The following is a 21,468-nucleotide window of genomic DNA, read 5'->3' on the forward strand; positions in this document are numbered from 1 at the left end:
GCTACCTCGCTATCGCGGGAAATGGCGAATAGTATGAAAAAAAAATATATATATATATATATATATATATATATATATATATATATATATATATATATATATATATATATAACGTCTAACAATCTAACACCAAAACTATTTTCTGTGTTATCTGTGACTCTCTGTGAGCTGTGGCATAGTCTTGCATGGTGTAACATAGACTTGTATACTATGATATAGCTCTTTGTATTGTTATATAGCCTTGGAAATATATGGTATGTTATAGCTCGTTATATTGTACTATTGCCTTATGTAATAAACCTCTGTATATTGTAGTATGGCACTGGATACTGTAATATCGCTTTTGATACTGTAATATAGCCCTATAGCTGTAATATAGCATTTTGTATTGCGATATTGCCTTGTATGCTCTGTGATATAGCTACAGTGTAGCGTTGCATGCTGCAATCTTCCTTTTTATACTGTTATTTGCCCTTGTATACTGTAGTATAGTAATGCATTCAGTAATATGCTCTTATTTTGTATACACACACACACACACACACACACACACACACACACACACACACACACACACCCTACCTTCTACCACATCCCTTGTTACATTCAACATTCTCCCCATTACCCGGGACACAAACCATTAATAAATAGGTCTTACAATAAACAAACACATCCATTTTCAGCACTTTTAGAGAAAAATAGAGAAAAAAAGGAAACTTTCCCAATACGAGAAATACATATATCCTTTTTATATGTATATTTTTTAAAAGTCATTCTTCAGTAAGTTGTAAACACCTTCTTTATTGGGATCTTTGTTGTGGATTTTTGAGATATGTTCAGAACGATTTTAAAAGAGGATACGTTTGTGGTCCTGTGGTCTCTTGGTAGTTTTACGGGTGACATTGGCTTCAGTAACACTTGAAGAATTTACGTAGGTATCTGAGATATGTATATATATATATATATATATATATATATATATATATATATATATATATATAATGCATTTTTCCTCACATGAAGGCAAGAAGAAAAGCAAAGGTTCGAATTACAGAGAAGTGAGTCTGTTGAGCGTATGTGGTAAGGTGTATGGGAGAGTAGGTGTACGTGTTGCAAGTTGAGGGAGCAAAGGGTTGGGAAAGATCGGTTAGGAGATTGAACGATGGCGTGATGAAATCCATGGGATATCGGGTCCTGAACATGCAGGAGGTTGAGAGGCGTGCACGGGATACCATAGATTAGACCGACATGGTATAGAGGGAGGGTCGTGCCGTCAGTGGGTATATAAAACGATCAGGGTAAGCCAATGGAAAGGTGTGTAGGGCCTGATGGGGGATAGGGAGCTGTGGTTTCGGTGCATTACACATGACAGCTGGGAGAATGAGTGTGAGCGAATGAAGCCATTCCTCGCCTGTTCTTGGCGCTGCCCTCCTGCCCAAAGAGCGCCTTCTAGTTGCGTCTTGGGCATGACGGATCTTGCGATGCGCTAAATAAGTGTTGCAAAGACTGGTCTTATCCAGAGGGCAGAGGAGAAAGTGTGACTCGTCCAGGTCTGGGGAGTGTAGCTTCAGATAGATCTATTATCAGGTGGGATGTGTAGTTTAAGGTTGTGTTGGGATAGCGTTTAATCAGTGCTTGTCGAGTCACACACACACACACACACACACACACACACACACACACACACGTTTCTATGCATTATGTTCGTGTTCTTATACTTCCGCGTTGTACAGTTAGTTTCGGTAAAATGCTATCTGCTGGCTATGTGCGCCTATTGGGAAATGACCGGTGTAGACCCCGTTGCTCACCAATGTGAGACGAAGGGTATTCGAGTACATACTATTTGAATAGTTATTTCTTATTAGCCAGGCCCATAGCCTAGCGGTTAGCATTGCCGCCTGTGGCACAGGGGTCCCGGGTTCGATCCTGGCTGTTGGAGGTTTGTATGTTCTATGAACGTGCGCGTTTCTGTGCACTTTGTTCGTCTCTCTCTCTCTCTCTCTCTCTATATATATATATATATATATAGATATATGTATCTTCTGTAGTAATATAGATGGGTTATTTCTGAGATGTGATGAAAGATATATATATATATACGGAGCGATATCTCTGGGCGAACACGAGAGAGAATACATCACAAAAGCTGATGTTGTAGAATAGCCTCAAGAGATCGCTTCCCATGCCAGACATGTCTGGATCGTGTTTCTCTTCTTCTTTCGGGCCTCCTCCCCCTCTTTTTTTTCCCCTCCCTCCTCCAACGTGTATAAAACAAGGGGAAGATACGTCCAATTTTAGAGTAATGTGCTCGTTATGTCTTGGAGGGGGGTTGGGGGGGGGGCGCACACCACCCCCCCAACTCTCTCTCTCTCTCTCTCTCTCTCTCTCTCTCTCTCTCTCTCTCTCGCATCAGTAACACTGTCTGCATCCCAGGCTAAGCCCCCCCCCTTCCCCTCCCCCACCGTTATATCAAGCTACGTCTGGTAAGGGTGAAGTCAGCATGCAAATGGCGGGATTATCGACCGTGAGGGGCGCATTAGACTGCCTGGTCAGCGCCTCCCGGCGGCAAATCAAAGCCATACGTTATATGCGTCTCCCGCGTAAATCTTATATTACGTCTTATTTACAACGGACGGGGGACGGGGGGGGGATGGTTTTATTTGTACTGGGGGAGAGGGGGAGAGGTAAGGGGGAGACTTTAAAGGGGGGGTTCTTTGTACTGGGGGAGGGGGGAGGTAGGGGGGAGACTTTAAAGGGGGGTTCTTTGTACTGGGGGAGGGGAGGGAGGGAGGTGGGAGACTTTAAAGGGGGGTTCTTTGTACTGGGGGAGGGGAGGGAGGGAGGTGGGAGACTTTAAAAGGGGGTTGTTTGTTCCTGGGGAAGATGGGAGACTTTAAAAAGGGGGGGAGGGGGTTGTTTGTACTGGGGGAAGGTAGGAGACTTGATAAGGGGGGGTTGTTTGTACTGGGGGAAGGTGGGAGACTTTAAAGGGGGGGGTTGTTTGTACTGGGGGAAGGTGGGTTGTTTGTACTGGGGGAAGGTGGGAGACTTTAAAGGGGGGGTTGTTTGTACTGGGGAAGGTGGGAGACTTTAAAGGGGGGGTTGTTTGTACTGGGGGAAGGTGGGAGACTTTAAAGGGGGGGTTGTTTGTACTGGGGAAGGTAGGAGACTTGATAAGGGGGGGTTGTTTGTACTAGGGGAAGGTGGGAGACTTTAAAGGGGGGGTTGTTTGTACTGGGGGAAGGTGGGAGACTTTAAAGGGGGGGTTGTTTGTACTGGGGGAAGGTGGGAGACTTTAAAGGGGGGGTTGTTTGTACTGGGGGAAGGTGGGAGACTTTAAAGGGGGGGTTGTTTGTACTGGGGGAAGGTGGGAGACTTTAAAGGGGGGGTTGTTTGTACTGGGGGAAGGTGGGAGACTTTAAAGGGGGGGTTGTTTGTACTGGGGGAAGGTGGGAGACTTTAAAGGGGGGGTTGTTTGTACTGGGGGAAGGTAGGAGACTTGATAAGGGGGGGTTGTTTGTACTGGGGAAGGTAGGAGACTTGATAAGGGGGGGTTGTTTGTACTGGGGAAGGTAGGAGACTTGATAAAGGGGGGGTTGTTTGTACTGGGGGAAGGTAGGAGACTTGATAAGGGGATGGTTTGTACTGGGGGAAGGTAAGAGACTTGAATAGGGGGGGGTAGGTAGGTTCGCTTTACTTTTGCTGTGGGGGAAGAAGAGGGGTCGTCTTTATGGAAATGGATTGAGGAGGGGGGGGCGTTGTTTTTCTTGAACTGGGGGTTAGGGGAAAGCCTTTGCGGTGGGGGGGGGGGGTTTGTTACCTTGTGTTTTGTTTACGCTAATGGGTTTTACAGGGGGAGGAGAGGTGCGGGGGGGGGGGGGGTGTTTCATTTACACTTGTGGGATAACAAGAGGAAGGGGGGGGGGACATGTTCTCTGGTCATGTTTACATTCTGCAGGTTTTACAGGGTGGGGGGGAGGGGGGGGTCGTACCTTTATAAAGTGAGGTGAAACTTGACCTTAACAAAGACACATGAAACTTGACCTTTATAAAGGGACGTGAAACTTGACCTTCACCTTTATAAAGGGACGTGAAACTTGACCTTTATAAAGGGACGTGAAACTTGACCTTCACCTTTATAAAGGGACGTGAAACTTGACCTTCACCTTTATAAAGGGACGTGAAACTTGACCTTCACCTTTATAAAGGGACGTGAAACTTGACCTTCACCTTTATAAAGGGACGTGAAACTTGACCTTCACCTTTATAAAGGGACGTGAAACGTGACCTTCACCTTTATAAAGGGACGTGAAACTTGACCTTCACCTTTATAAAGGGACGTGAAACTTGACCTTCACCTTTATAAAGGGACTTGAAACTTGACCTTTATAAAGGGACGTGAAACTTGACCTTCACCTTTATAAAGGGACGTGAAACTTGACCTTCACCTTTATAAAGGGACGTGAAACTTGACCTTCACCTTTATAAAGGGACGTGAAACTTGACCTTCACCTTTATAAAGGGACGTGAAACTTGACCTTCACCTTTATAAAGGGACGTGAAACTTGACCTTCACCTTTATAAAGGGACGTGAAACTTGACCTTCACCTTTATAAAGGGACGTGAAACTTGACCTTCACCTTTATAAAGGGACGTGAAACTTGACCTTCACCTTTATAAAGGGACGTGAAACTTGACCACCTTTATAAAGGGACGTGAAACTTGACCTTCACCTTTATAAAGGGACGTGAAACTTGACCACCTTTATAAAGGGACGTGAAACTTGACCACCTTTATAAAGGGACGTGAAACTTGACGACCTTCGTAAGGGGACGTGAAACTTGACCTTGAAACAAGACGTCAAAGTTTCTAAACAGAACCAGAGACGAAACTTCCCTCTCCTTACAGACGGACAGAGACAGACGAAACTTCCCCTGTCTGCAGAGACGGGGAAACTTGTACTCCCCCCCCTCCCTCCTCCACCCCCCTTTCCTTCCCCTTACACCCCGTCATAGTGCACTACCCCCCCCTCCCCCCCCCCCTTTTACCCCTAGCCAGTTGCCAATTAACTTTTAATCGTCGCTATTTTCGCTGGGGGGGTTGTGAAAAGCGTGGGAGAGGGGGAGGGGGGGTCTCGTGGCTGGGGGGGCCCCCGACCTTCGCGAAGGTATTTTCCTCTAGTCTCAAAACCAATTTCATTATCTGCCATCATCATCATCATCATCATCATCATCATCGTTACGGGGCCTTTAAAAAAAAAAAAGAAATAAATAATTTATTTGCAAGTTCCCCGAACACGTAATTTGGGCTGAAACGGCGAACATGGGAATTAGGTAAGGGGAAGGGGAAGGGGAGGGGGAGGGGGGGAGGGGGTGGGGGGCAAGTCGTCCCACGTTCAACGAGGCTCAGGGTAAACGAGCGTTTAGATTTTTATTTTTTTTTTTTTTTGCCTAAAAGATTGGGGGGGGGGGGGGGTCAGGTTTTATGTTTATAGGAAAGGTTTTTAGGGTGTTTAACGGCTTTGGGGGTGTGGAGAGGTCGTGCTTAACGAGGCTCAGGTTAAACGAGCGTTTAGGCCTTTTTTTTCAAGGATGGGGTCAGGTTTAAAGTCAGGGGTATTAGGTGTTCAACGAGGGAGGGGAAGGGGGGGAGGGGGTAGTTTGGTTCGTAGAGATGATTTTGGTTCAGCGAGGATCAGTTAATGAGGATATTTTATTGTTCAACGTAGATCTGGTTTTAAAGAAGATTTTGGTTCAACGAGGGTCGGGTTTAACGTGGGTTTCTGTATCGGTTTAACGATGAACGAGCAGAAAGCAGATATCCGTTTAACTATATAACTTGGGTCAACGAGGATCCTATCCAACGAGGCTTCCGTTTAACGAGGCTTCCGTTTAACGAGGCTTCCGGTTAACGACCCCTCACTATCCCCGAGACGCGGTGCCACAGAATGTCGTTTACCCGACCGTGGTTGATTAAACCGTGTCCGGTTAACAAGAGCTCTCGATTATCCGGAATTCCGTTAACCGGCATCTTGATTATCGAAGGTCCGGTTGACCGGAGTCGTAATCACTGGGAAGACCGCGTCTGTCTGTCTCTGTCTGTCTGTCGTGTCTGTCTGTGTCTGTCTCCCCCTCTGTATCTGTGTCTGTGTCTGTCTGTCTGTGTCTGTCTCTCCCCTCTGTATCTGTCTGTCTGTCTGTGTCTGTCTCCCCTCTGTATCTGTCTGTCTGTGTCTGTCTGTCTGTGTCTGTCTCCCCCTCTGTATCTGTCTGTCTGTGTCTGTCTCCCCCTCTGTATCTGTCTGTCTGTGTCTGTCTGTCTGTGTCTGTCTCCCCCTCTGTATCTGTCTGTCTGTGTCTGTCTGTCTGTGTCTGTCTCCCCTCTGTATCTGTCTGTCTGTGTCTGTCTCCCCCTCTGTATCTGTCTGTCTGTGTCTGTCTGTCTGTGTCTGTCTCCCCTGTCTGTCTGTGTCTGTCTCTCCTTCTGTATCTGTCTGTCTGTGTCTGTCTCTCCTTCTGTATCTGTCTGTCTGTGTCTGTCTGTTTGTGTCTGTCTCTCCCTCTGTGTCTGTCTGTCTGTGTCTGTCTGTCTGTGTCTGTCTCTCCCTCTGTATCTGTCTGTCTGTGTCTGTCTGTCTGTGTCTGTCTCCCCCTCTGTATCTGTCTGTCTGTATCTGTCTGTCTGTGTCTGTCTCTCCCTCTGTATCTGTCTGTCTGTGTCTGTCTCTCCCTCTGTATCTGTCTGTCTGTGTCTGTCTCTCCCTCTGTATCTGTCTGTCTGTGTCTGTCTGTCTGTGTCTGTCTCTCCCTCTGTATCTGTCTGTCTGTATCTGTCTGTCTGTGTCTGTCTCCCCCTCTGTATCTGTCTGTCTGTGTCTGTCTCCCCCTCTGTATCTGTCTGTCTGTGTCTGTCTGTCTGTGTCTGTCTCTCCCTCTGTATCTGTCTGTCTGTGTCTGTCTCTATTTGTCTGTGTCTGTCTCTCTGTCTCTGTCTCGCCGTCTCCGTCTGTCTGTCTGTGTCTGTCTCTGTCTGTCTGTCTACGTCTATCTCTGTCTGTCTGTGTCTGTCTCTCCCTCTGTCTCTGTCTGTCTGTCTGTCTCTGTCTGTCTGTCTGTGTCTGTCTCTGTCTGTCTGTGTCTTTCTCTGTCTGTCTGTGTCTGTCTGTCTGTGTCTTTCTCTGTCTGTCTGTCTCAGTCTAGATCTGTCTCTCTGTCTCTCTCTCTCTCTCTCTCTCTGTCTCTCTCTCTCTCTATCTCTCTCTCTCTCTCTCTCTCTCTCTCTCTCTCTCTCTCTCTCTCTCTCTCTCTCTCTCTCTCTCTCTCTCTCCCCAGACGGCGCCGGTCTGGTATTGTCTGGACTCCGTTAAGCGACTCCCCTCTCCTCCTCTCCCCCTCTCCCCTCGCCTCCCCTCCCCCCCAGTAATTGCTCTCCCCAGGAGGTCACTGCCGACCGTATCAAGGCCCAGTTTCTCCCCAGGGGCGGGGGAGGCGGAGAACGGGGAGCTAAGGGGTTGGGGTGGGGAGATGGCGGACTGTAATCTCATATTATTATAATCGTCATCTGATTATCCCCGATTATTATTATGTTATTATTATTATTATTATTATTATTATTATTATTATTATTATTATTATTGTTTTATTATTATTATTATTATTATTATTATTATTATTATTATTATTATTATTATTATTATTATTATTAATGTTACTGTATTATTCTATTTTATTTTCGTAATTATAATAAGGATGATAATAATGATAATAATATTAATAATGATAATGATATAATAATAATAATAATAATGATAATAATAATAATAATAATAATAATAATGATAATAATGATAATAATAATAATAATAATTATAATAATAATAATAATAATAATTATAATAATAATTGATAATAGAAATGATCATGATAATTAAGATAATAATGATAATATGAATATAATCATAATGATAATTATAATAATTCATGTTCAGTTATTTTCTAAACAACTTAGCTACTGCAATAGATTATAAGACTTTATATAAACACGAAGACGGTCGTATAGTATTGGAACATAATGGTTCCCCCACTGAGCTAACTTCTCCTACACTTACCTCAATTGTCGCTCGTATTGTGACTGGAGAAGGACATTACTGAGTGGCAATTACATGTAAACATTCCGGTAGTTCGATCGTTAGACATTATTTCATCTCTGAAACGCTCCGTACAGGAGCTGGGGAACTTTCCCATGGCTCTCGCCAGAGAGAGAGAGAGAGACAATAGAAGATGCTGGTACGACGCTACGTCATCAAGCGCTTTCCCGCTCTCTCTCTCTCTCTCTCTCTCTCTCTCTCTCTCTCTCTCTCTCTCTCTCTCTCTCTCTCTCTCTCTCTCTCTCTCAAAAAAGCCGCTTACATTTAGCACATTTCCTCCGCTCTCGGAGAGGCTCACTATGAGGGACATGGCCACCATGGTAGTAGGATCTGTTTTGAGGCGGATATAAACAGGTGGACTGATCCGATGTAGGGGAAATCATCCGTCGATTGTGTTTAAGAGAGCCAGACACGGGGTAGATGGCCAGACTGGGGAGGGGAGGGGAGGGGAGATGGCCAGACTGGGGAAGGGAGGGTAGATGGCCAGACTGGGGAGGGTAGGGTAGATGGCCAGACTGGGGGGAGAGGGGAGGGGAGATGGCCAGACTGGGGAGGGTAGGGTAGATGGCCAGACTGGGGGGAGAGGGGAGGGGAGATGGCCAGACTGGGGAGGGGAGGGGAGGGTAGATGGCCAGACTAGGGAGGGGAGGGTAGATGGCCAGACTGGGGAGGGGAGGGTAGATGGCCAGACTGGGGGGAGGAGGGGAGGGTAGATGGCCAGACTGGGGAGAGAAGGGGAGAGGAGAGGGGTCGGGGGGTCTGGCCAAGTTGCATGGCGGGCGATCCTCGCTCTCTTAATAAATATGTCCTTCCATAAAAGTGCGAGTGTTGAAGTGAAATCAATAAAATGCTCTGTTCCCCACCCGCCTGCCTCTCTCTCTCTCTCTCTCTCTCTCTCTCTCTCTCTCTCTCTCTCTCTCTCTCTCTCTCTCTAGGCTGTCTGCGTCGCTCCACCTCCCTCTCTGGCGGGAGTGAGGATAAGGGGGGGGGGTGAAAAAAAGGGGGGGAGGAAAAGAAAGCCTTTTTGGGGGGAGGGTAGGGGGGAAGGGGGTTGGTAGCCAGGCATACACAGTAGTGACGTATGATCATTCGTGTTCACACAAACTTAGTCTTAACAAAGACATGATTTTGCTAAAGGTTATTTTACACAAATATATATATATATATATATATATATATATATATATATATATATATATATATATATATATATATATATATATTCTTGAAATAATTTGAAGTAAAGGGGCGTTCACACAAATTAGATTTTTTTTTTTCTCTAATGAATGCGACCGCAGCGCCAAAACGTAAACAAGAAAGATGGCGGAAGTAGGTGATTACGTGTCTGAGTTGATCATTTTAAACTCTTTGTTTCCTCGAGTGTTAATGATGTGGTAAGTGATTACCCCAAGCAGTTAATGGTTTCCAACACCTGCGTAGGTCAGTATTGACGGAGAGACGGCGTCTGTAATGCTTTGAATACGTCCACTTAACTGTAATGACCCCAAGTGTTTTTTTTTTATAACCACGCATTCAACAACATACGTATCATTATAAGACACAAGTAATTATCTTCCCTCTTCTTGTACGATGATTAGTGAGACTCAACTGGTGATTAGATGGGGCTGGTTGTTATACCAGATTGATTTGAAGGTTCGGTTTCCCTCCATACGTAAATAAACAGACTCATTAAACACGACACAAGATTGATCTGTGCCTATGTGTGGCTGTCAGAATCGACTTAATGTCTTCTTGTATACGTGAGTAGGATGACAGTGATTGACCACGTAGTATAGGACACCACAGTAATCTTTATGTATGACACTATCGTGTCATGACAGAAAACGTGATACCGTAATTAGCTGTCAACCCTCAGCAGGTATTTGATAGGTTCAGGGATATTGTGGATGTGTGTGTATAAACATTGGACCGCATAGGGTCTGTTCGTCCACCTGGCATACGTTCAGTCGACACATGTGTTGGTCTCTCGCGAGAAAGACTTGAAATGTCCGTACTAAGCGACACCGAACAGAAAATGGCGAACTGGTAACTTGCTTCCAAGGGTACCAACCAGGCTTGCCACATGTACATATGTGTCACAGTCACGTGTGAGGATGGGCTCCACCTTCGCATTTGAAGTTTTCACCAAAATCAGGAAAGACAGAAGTGTTCTTCATACACTCTATATAATTCTTTCATCTTTCGACTTTCATCTACAATTCTTTCATCTTTCGTCCTTTCATCTTTCGTCATCATCATTTTCCTCGTAAAATAATATCGGTTCTCTTCCATAACGTTGCCTCGTGTGAGGATTACTTTACTTTTCTCCTCCTCTGCACATCGTTTAATGTAATATAAATGTAATATAGCAATGTAATTTTTCCATGTGTCTTATATATGACTCCCCACTCCCCCCCTATAGTCTACGAGGCTTCTAAGAACACTTGATTGTGTTTTCCACTAATTGGTACTCAGAGATTACGTAATTACCTTTATATGGTGGTTTTCTAAATAATTACATTAGATTACCTACAGCATTGTAGTCATTTGTAGTACGAATACGTAATCCATGTCATATATATATATATATATATATATATATATATATATATATATATATATATATATATATATATATATATATATATATATATCAATACCCTCCCATATAATTTACCAGGAATACTCAACAAACTTATACCTCTGTAATTTGAACACTCACTCTTATCCCCTTTGCCTTTGTACAATGGCACTATGCACGCATTCCGCCAATCCTCAGGCACCTCACCATGAATCATACATACATTAAATAACCTTACCAACCAGTCAACAATACAGTCACCCCCTTTTTTAATAAATTCCACTGCAATGCCATCCAAACCTGCTGCCTTGCCGGCTTTCATCTTCCGCAAAGCTTTTACTACCTCTTCTCTGTTTACCAAATCATTTTCCCTAACCCTCTCACTTTGCACACCACCTCGACCCAAACACCCTATATCTGCCACTCTGTCATCAGACACATTCAACAAACCTTCAAAATACTCATTCCATCTCCTTCTCACATCACCAGAGCATCAGATTGGGGAAGAGCAGTGTGGTTTCAGAAGTGGTAGAGGATGTGTGGATCAGGTGTTTGCTTTGAAGAATGTATGTGAGAAATACTTAGAAAAGCAAATGGATTTGTATGTAGCATTTATGGATCTGGAGAAGGCATATGATAGAGTTGATAGAGATGCTCTGTGGAAGGTATTAAGAATATATGGTGTGGGAGGCAAGTTGTTAGAAGCAGTGAAAAGTTTTTATCGAGGATGTAAGGCATGTGTACGTGTAGGAAGAGAGGAAAGTGATTGGTTCTCAGTGAATGTAGGTTTGCGGCAGGGGTGTGTGATGTCTCCATGGTTGTTTAATTTGTTTATGGATGGGGTTGTTAGGGAGGTAAATGCAAGAGTCTTGGAAAGAGGGGCAAGTATGAAGTCTGTTGGGGATGAGAGAGCTTGGGAAGTGAGTCAGTTGTTGTTCGCTGATGATACAGCGCTGGTGGCGGATTCATGTGAGAAACTGCAGAAGCTGGTGACGGAGTTTGGTAAAGTGTGTGGAAGAAGAAAGTTAAGAGTAAATGTGAATAAGAGCAAGGTTATTAGGTACAGTAGGGTTGAGGGTCAAGTCAATTGGGAGGTGAGTTTGAATGGTGAAAAACTGGAGGAAGTGAAGTGTTTTAGATATCTGGGAGTGGATCTGTCAGCGGATGGAACCATGGAAGCGGAAGTGGATCATAGGGTGGGGGAGGGGGCAAAAATTTTGGGAGCCTTGAAAAATGTGTGGAAGTCGAGAACATTATACCGGAAAGCAAAAATGGGTATGTTTGAAGGAATAGTAGTTCCAACAATGTTGTATGGTTGCGAGGCGTGGGCTATGGATAGAGTTGTGCGCAGGAGGATGGATGTGCTGGAAATGAGATGTTTGAGGACAATGTGTGGTGTGAGGTGGTTTGATCGAGTAAGTAACGTAAGGGTAAGAGAGATGTATGGAAATAAAAAGAGCGTGGTTGAGAGAGCAGAAGAGGGTGTTTTGAAATGGTTTGGGCACATGGAGAGAATGAGTGAGGAAAGATTGACCAAGAGGATATATGTGTCGGAGGTGGAGGGAACGAGGAGAAGAGGGAGACCAAATTGGAGGTGGAAAGATGGAGTGAAAAGGATTTTGTGTGATCGGGGCCTGAACATGCAGGAGGGTGAAAGGAGGGCAAGGAATAGAGTGAATTGGAGCGATGTGGTATACAGGGGTTGACGTGCTGTCAGTGGATTGAATCAAGGCATGTGAAGCGTCCGGGGTAAACCATGGAAAGCTGTGTAGGTATGTATATTTGCGTGTGTGGACGTGTGTATGTACATGTGTATGGGGGGGGTTGGGCCATTTCTTTCGTCTGTTTCCTTGCGCTACCTCGCAAACGCGGGAGACAGCGACAAAGTATAAAAAAAAAAAAAAAAAAAAAAAAATATATATATATATATATATATATATATATATATATATATATATATATATATATATATATATATAATTAATGGGATATTAGAGATTTTACACTTAATTTTGCGACACAAAGCCATTTTCATAATTGGAATTGCTGTTTTGCTTATTGAGATAGTAAATTGTAATGGGATGTGTGCGTTAATTACAAATTTCCTCTTGATATGAAATATAAAGTAGCTTTTAATATGAAGTGATGGGCAGTTTTTTTAATCCCAAGTGTTCCTTTGCTAAATTGATTTAGGTGATATACCCAAAGTGGATCATTTTTTTTTACCATTCTAACTTTCTACTCTGTGGAAGTAATCAGCCATATTTGATTATTTATTCGTAATCTGAAATGTTATTTTGCCTTGTTTTGATAATATTTTGTGAATGATAAGCCATTTTGGTTCGGTTGAAGTTTTTATTTGCCACTTAAATGTTTTCTTTTGAAGGTGATAAAGCTATTTCTTTGAAGCTGAATTATTCTTATATTAAGTAAGATTTTGTGAATTAATGCACCTTTAAGTAAGCAGAAATCATTGTACTTTATTTTCTGTACAGATTGGCTGTTTGCAGCAAGAAAATATCATTAAATATTAAACCTCTCTTTTATTATACAAGTTTCACTCCCGGGTGCTCAACTGTTTACACAATGTAATCAAACAGTGGCAGTTCACGTAATTGTTACATTTGGTTCTATGACATTTTTGGAGATAGAAAAATGTATGGATGGTATAAAGTGGTGTTGGCGTTGTCAGTAAATGGTGTTTTTTTATGTGAAAAGTTTATATATATATATATATATATATATATATATATATATATATATATATATATATATATATATATATATATATATTCCTACGAGTCCACGAGCAAAATGAAACACGAAAAGTTCCCAAGTGCACTTTCGTGTCATAATCGCATCATCAGGGGAGACACAAGAGAGAAATATAAGTCAGTTGATATACATGGAAGAGACGATGTCTCCCCTGATGATGTGATTATTACACGAAAGTGCACTTGGGAACTTTTCGTGTTTCATTTTTCCCGTGGACTCATAGGAATATCTTGATCACGCGCAAAGTTGTGATCCTTTCCAATATATATATATATATATATATATATATATATATATATATATATATATATATATATATATATATATATATATGTTTATATAGTGATTGATTATCCCTTTCTCTATCTCCAGGTTACATTGATGAGGGAAACGAGCTGGCTTAACTGGCAGACATGTTAATGATATACATGATTGTGGATGGTTAACTGCTGTGTCATCATTAGCCCAGACTCAGGCCACCGGATCACCTCTTCCATATGTCAGGTAAGACAATATCATGGGATAATGTCAGCAGTGGATGTTTTATTAGTTCGACTGAGGGAACAACCCTGTTGAAACTGAGGATGGTTAGTCTGGATGTCACGTATGGTTAGCGGGAGTTATATGGCTTGGGTTGTGAGTCTTGTGTTGTGTTGTGTTGGCTTTGTGGTGGAGATGAAGACTTGCTTGGAGCTGGGGCTGAGTTGATAGCCCTGGGGGAGTTGTTAAATGAATGCCAAATAGCAGTAATGTGTACATGTACCGTACATGTCCACATAGGTGGGCCAGGAAGTGATGTATGATGTGTTGTTAAGCCCTCTATGGCAGGACAAATACAATTGGTTATAAATTTTATTTATGCAGATGATTTTTCTTTTTCTTTTATCAAGAATATTTGTTTCATGTTGGATAAAAGAATCCCTTAACATCCTATCCAAACAATTGATCCGCTCCACTCTAACCTATGCCTCACTCTCCCTGGTCCTCTGCCTCTCAAAAGTAAATATAACACTAGTGCAAAACTCACAAATGGGAGCACTCAGAACAATCACTGGCTGCCTAGCAATGATAAACACTCAGCACTTAACACAGTGAGACTGATCTTCTCCCTGTACAGTCCTAACTCAACATGCTTGCCGTTGCATTCTTGGCAAAAACACTAGATCCCCTCACACCCAAACCACTCCATGGCTAACCACCAACCCCCTAATAGAATTGAAAACTTTCCATTTGCCTCACACTTTAATATCTTGTACTTACAGATCCCCAAAGCCTTAACATATATTACACTGACAAAACAGATTACGCTGAAATAACCTGACATGCAATAAACATCCACCTTCCCAAATTAGTCGTAAGCTTAACCCCATCCGTTATACATCCAACAGAAGCCACACTCCATTGACAGACATGAGTCACCTTTCAACCCCATCCTGTATATACTCACCAGAAGGCACACTCCATTGACAGACATGAGTCAACTTTCAACCCCTTCCTGTATACACTTGCCAGAAGGCACACTCCATTGACAGACATGAGTCACCTTTCAACCCCATCCTGTATACACTCACCAGAAGGCACACTCCATTGACAGACATGAGTCACCTTTCAACCCCATCCTGTATACACTCACCAGAAGGCACACTCCATTGACAGACATGAGTCACCTTTCAACCCCATCCTGTATACACTCACCAGAAACCACACTCCATTAACAGACATGAGTCACCTTTCAACCCCATCCTGTATATACTCACCAGAAGGCACACTCCCTAGACAAACACGAGTCACCTTCTTTTGACGGTCTGGACATCACCCATCACAACAACACTACAAACGGCGTTCCAACATGTCCCGAAGATCCTTCATACCAACAGTGCGCTTGCCATAATGTAGACACAGAGCACCTACTAGATTGTTCTACGCTTTCAGCACATAGACGTTGCCGATCCGTGGATCAAGTTATCGTACAGAGGTAAACGAGAAACGAAAGGTTGTAAAACCTATACATCTGGCACATAACACTACAGATATACTTCACAAATCAGAATTATCGTACGTATTAAACGCATTAACGAAGTTGTAGCTAAATCTCAACCAATCACCAGCCGTCGTACACAGTAAGAAGATTGTCGTGTGACGTATGATTATTCGTAGCATTACACCCCAAATGACCGTATTTCTGTTGCTTAACAGATGTCTAAACAACCGATATCTTGATGAATGTGACGATACAACAGTCATCGTTGAGGCTATCGTGTGAGAATGGTTAAATCGGTGATAATAGTTTGTATTGTTTATGACAACGTCTTCAGAAAATCATCATCTCGGTACGCAAACGGCAGTTATCGTATACGGCAACCCTACGTCACACCGTGATAGGCATGAATTGTTTCACGAAGTAAAAAAAGAGATATCTTAGTATCTCTTTACAAATGAGTCATTATAAGTGAATTACAGCAACCATAAACAAAAGCAGGAGATCTGGCTGAGGCAGTAGAGTAGGGCATGATGCGGCAATTATCGTACACTTTTAAGATACAGCTTACTGTGTTTACCTCAGAGATCGTGCAAAGTACAATTGATATCGTATCAGGGGAAAATGAATCACAATATTTTATTTGACGTGTATGGTATGGACTGTGGCATTATGACACTTTAGCTCCTGCCAGCCTATACAGCGCTCCGAGCAGCGCCCATCAATTTAAACCAACTAAAACAAATCCAGTAGCAGGTGCTATTAATATGGGCCCTACACAGTGGATATCGTACAAACTAAAACAAATATCGTACCAGGTGCTGTTGATATGCCATTGGACAACAATACGAAGCGGTCGACAACTCCTATTTCAGTTTAATTGTTAATATCATACTTGGCAACGTAGCACGCTCAGATGCTGCAATAAACCCAGGTAAGATAATGTTAAATGGAGTTTATCCATTACACTGCCACTTCACAGTTGATGAAACATTTTATAAAACGCTTTATACAGTTCATAGAAATCCCTTTACTATACAGGAGTGACACCTGATTAATCGTTGGGTTAATGATGAGAATTAAAATCATATTAGATGGGAGGGTTATTAAGTTTCGAGTGTAGGAATTAATTAAATCCTTAACAGAGAGTAAATGTCGTACGAAATGAATTTAATATCGTTCACTGCGCCGCGTACAGCGAGTGTAGGAATAAGTCCTCGTTAAGTGTAATTATCATATATCGGACAGCTTAACAACCACTTGCTACGTCATTAATTTGGAAATACACAGAAATAATTACGTACTAAGTGGCCTCCATCATTTACGTAAAAAAAAAAGGTGACATACGATGGAGAATACTGTAGCTAATGAGGTAATTATCGTGCACCTGGCACCCTATGTAACAGCTGATTTTTGTAAACAGTTTAATACTACTGGTCTTACAGTATACATATGTCACACAAGTTCTTCAATGATATATATATATATATATATATATATATATATATATATATATATATATATATATATATATATATATATATATATATATATATAATCTTCAGGGAGAAAGTAGGACTATGTCAATAGACCTTTTAAATTACCCAATAAACAACAAACAAAATTTGTTGTTTTAGCCAGTAAACAGCGTTTAAAGGAAAACGCGCTCCCCTAGTTGTATATATATATATATATATATATATATATATATATATATATATATATATATATATATATATATTGGAAAGGATCACAATTTTGCGCGTGATCAAGATATTCCTATGAGTCCACGGGGAAAATGAAACACGAAAAGTTCCCAAGTGCACTTTCGTGTAATAATCACATCATCAGGGGAGACACAAGAGAGGAATATGTTTTGGACAATCACATGTTTACCAAATGGCGTCCTAGCTTCGTCTCTTCGATGTATATCAAATGACTGTTATATTCCTCTCTTGTGTCTCCCCTGATGATGTGATTATTACACGAAAGTGCACTTGGGAACTTTTCGTGTTTCATTTTCCCCGTGGACTCATAGAAATATATATATATATATATATATATATATATATATATATATATATATATATATATATATATATATATATATATATATATATAATTTAATTATTTATTTATTCATTCGCCGTTTCTCGCATGAGTGACGTAGCGCCAGAACAGACAAGGAATATGCGTTGTACGAACATCTGTTTTCTAGCTTTCATTTCTGATGCACCGAAAACACACACACACACACACACACACACACACACACACAGTAAACAACAAATACTGCAGCTTTTGTTTATAGTGTATGACAAATAGCGTTCATGACAACCTGTATTGTCGTGCTTTTGACCCTCTGAACACGACGGTACGACCCTTGAACACGACGGTACGACCCTTGAACACGACGGTACGACCCTTGACGACGACGGTACGACCCTTGACCACGACGGTACGACCCTTGAACACGACGGTGCGACCCTTGAACACGACGGTACGACCCTTGAACACGACGGTACGACCCTTGAGCACGACGGTACGACCCTTGAACACGACGGTGCGACCCTTGAACACGACGGTACGACCCTTGAGCACGACGGTACGACCCTTGAACACGTCGGTACGACCCTTGAACACGACGGTACAACCCTTGAACACGACGGTATGACCCTTGAGCACGACGCTACGACCCTTGAACACGACGGTACGACCCTTGAACATGACGATACGACATTTAAGCACAACGGTACGACCCTTGAGCACGACGGGACGAACCTTGAGCACAACAGTACGACCCTTGAGCACGATGGTACGACCCTTGACCACGACGGTACGACCCTTGAATACGACGACACGACCCTTGAGCACGACGATACGACCCCCTGAGCTCGACGGTACGACCCCTGAGCACGACGATATGACATTTAAGCACGACGGTACGACCCTTGAGCACGACGGTACGACCTTTGGGTGTGTTGACCTAACCACCAGAGGCCTTTGCTTCAACATGACCTGGGAAAGGCTTTTCTAAGTTTCAGAATTATTTCTATTTATGAAACTATTACTGCAAGCGTTAAGAAGGCATTGTAGGTAACTTTACCTCGTCCTAATACCTTTATTTTTTTCCTCTCTCCTTGTATGATGGTCTGGTAAAGTTAATTGTAGCGTCTTACCGGCTTAGCTTTATTGGATTCCCATGTGATCCACGGGTTTTGTTGACTTTATTCCCTAGGTATGTTGTTATGGCTTTACTGCTTACTATTGTCCCCGATGGTTGGTTTTATTGGTTACCTATGTCCTCGACGTCTCGCTTTATTGGTTACCCAAGTCCTCGACGTCTCGCTTTATTGGTTACCTATGTCCTCGAGAGCCCACTTTCTCGGTTACCCATGTCGAGGACAGTGGGGGGAGGATGTATTGATTACCCACGTCCTTAACCCGTGGCTTGGTAACCTCCCTACATTCACTTGGCTTGCTCCCTAATGGCCATAATTCCCCCCACATGTCTGTACAAACCCTGCAGGTCCCCACATCCCTCGTCTTCACTACAGCGTCGTCCTCCAGTGTCTCGATCCAGTAACGTTATTGGCTCCCCTAAAGCCCGAGGTGTGTGTGTGTGTGTGTCCTGGCTTTACTACCTAACCAGCACACACCCACCCACCTCCACCTTTCTCTCCCTCCGTCCCGTGTAGCCACATATAACCCAGACCCCCCCACAGCCAGGGTTCGATCCAGCGACCCGTGTGTGTGTGTGTGTGTGTGTGTGTGTCCTGGCTTTACTACCTAACCAGCACACACCCACCCACCTCCACCTTTCTCTCCCTCCGTCCCGTGTAGCCACATATAACCCAGACCCCCCCACAGCCAGGGTTCGATCCAGCGACCCGTGTGTGTGTGTGTGTGTCCAGCCACTCGGCCACCATGCAATTCTGTGGAAGTAGCGCAGTTTTATGGGTACTGTGGCGTGCATGACCGCCCTAAGGGCCGGCATATGTCATGCATAACAGCACAGGAACATTTCCAAGACAACGCCACCGCCATCTTGGATGCGCCAGCCTGATATTTGCTGGTAATTAAAAAAAAACTTTGATTTTAGGAGAAAAAAAAGAAAAGGTAAATTCCTCTTTTTTATAATATCAGGTGGAGTATTATTATTTACCGTTGGCGAGACAGTGACGATGGTAAAATCACTGTATACGATCCATCTCATGTCAGAGGACATTAGTGGGGCTCAGGTATAATTCTCTTACATGGATCGTACGTTTGGCAGCGGTGGCCGCGCGCGCCAGCCCAGCCCGGCCAGGCCCCCGGCGTCGCGTGTCAGCCCAACATATCTAAACAACGGTCTGTCGTTTGCTTCAATTCCTTCACTCATTACACCGGCCTTAATAGCGTGTCTAGTTGTTTTGGGTTTCCTTAATAAAAAAGACAACCTCTGTAAAAATTAATTTAATGAATCGTTTTACGATAAAAGTTAATTTAATGAATATCTCTGGTGGGGGGTGGGGAGGGGGAGCTGAGCCATATTTTGTGTCGTGATTAAAACCACATACTGCAAGATGTGAAATGTTAACAATGGTTTATTTGTTCATAGATACAGTATCTTATGATATTGGCTGTTGTCTTTTCGATATAGATTTAGTTGGATATTCTTAATGTTTGATTCACGAAGGGTTGGCTTAGATAATCGCTTCTGGAGTTGAGAATGTATTGTTATACATCAAACTTGATTACCTGCGCGTGTGTGTGTGTGTCTCTGTGTAATTACCCATTTCTAACGACCCATTTATTCGTAAGGAGAAGGATTTTCAAAATATGTACCACCCGATCTATTAACCCTTTCCTATAGATTGTATTATTTACTGTTAACTTGATCTGCAATAATTTCAGTCAGAAGTTAACCTCATCTGTTTTTCTATATTGCCGTCGAGGTATTCCCACATCTCTCCTGACACTTAGTTACTCGTGCTCTACGTTCCGTAGCTGGGTTAGTCTGTCCCCCACACACCTGTAAAGAAATAGACGCTGTCCACACCATCGATTTAAGGACGAAATTGATGTATATATATTTTTTTTTGTAATATAAACTGCCGACTTGCGTGTGTCCCTTAGCGTGATGGAGTCCACATATGACGTGTTCTCCTTTCCTTATCTGTGTCTGAGGAAGAACACTGATATGTCTTATCGTTGTTTAGTCTCTCGACCCATCTGACGTGTATGTTGTTCAAGGAAGGGAACTCAACAGCCTCAGAAACCGCCAGTAACAAGCGGAGACACAGCAACCATAACCATTTACAACATTAAGGTCAGTACTGACGGAACCACAATCGACGACCACTATTCTCAGCAACCACAATTCCCAGCAACCACAGTCCCAACAACCACAGTGCCAGCAACCACAACCCTAGCAACCACAGACCCAACAACCACAATCTCAGCAACCATAATCCCAACAACCATAATCACAGCAACCACAGTCCCAGCAACCACAGTCCCAGCAACCACAGTCCCAACAACCACAATCTCAGCAACCACAATTCCCAGCAACCACAGTCCCAACAACCACAGTTCCAACAACCACAATCCCAGCAACCACAATCACAGCAACCATAGTCCCAGCAACCACAGTCCCAGCAACCACAGACCCAACAACCACAATCCCAGCAACCACAGACCCAACAACCACAATCCCAGCAACCACAGACCCAACAACCACAATCCCAGCAACCACAGTCTCAGCAACCACAATTCCTTCAACCACCACAATCCCAACAACCACAATCCCATCAACCACAATCCCACACCTCAGCCAAAGTTCGCTAGGAACGCCCCCCCCCTCCACAACCATTTCTAGATCCATCCATAATTAACCTGAAGGTTGTAACGTAGAGAACATTACTGGAACATTGAAGTTAATAACCCATGATAAACTAACGTTAAATTCTCTCCCGTGTGTCATGTTAAATACAGTGTCGTTGTTAA

The 21,468-nt window shown here is 43.1% G+C and overlaps 1 long non-coding RNA gene across 1 annotated transcript in view; it reads left to right on the forward strand.

The window, feature by feature from the left end:
* The window catches only part of LOC139746905 (uncharacterized), a 214,058-nt gene that overhangs the window by 83,637 nt on the left and 108,953 nt on the right, over nt 1-21,468 (forward strand). Inside the window, exon 2 of the long non-coding RNA XR_011712255.1 lies at nt 13,875-14,006. This is a non-coding gene — a long non-coding RNA (uncharacterized lncRNA). The remainder of the gene's footprint in view (nt 1-13,874; nt 14,007-21,468) is intronic.

The sequence above is a fragment of the Panulirus ornatus genome, chromosome 5, assembly GCF_036320965.1.
Source record: "Panulirus ornatus isolate Po-2019 chromosome 5, ASM3632096v1, whole genome shotgun sequence".
In the NCBI taxonomy this organism is placed as follows: domain Eukaryota; kingdom Metazoa; phylum Arthropoda; class Malacostraca; order Decapoda; family Palinuridae; genus Panulirus; species Panulirus ornatus.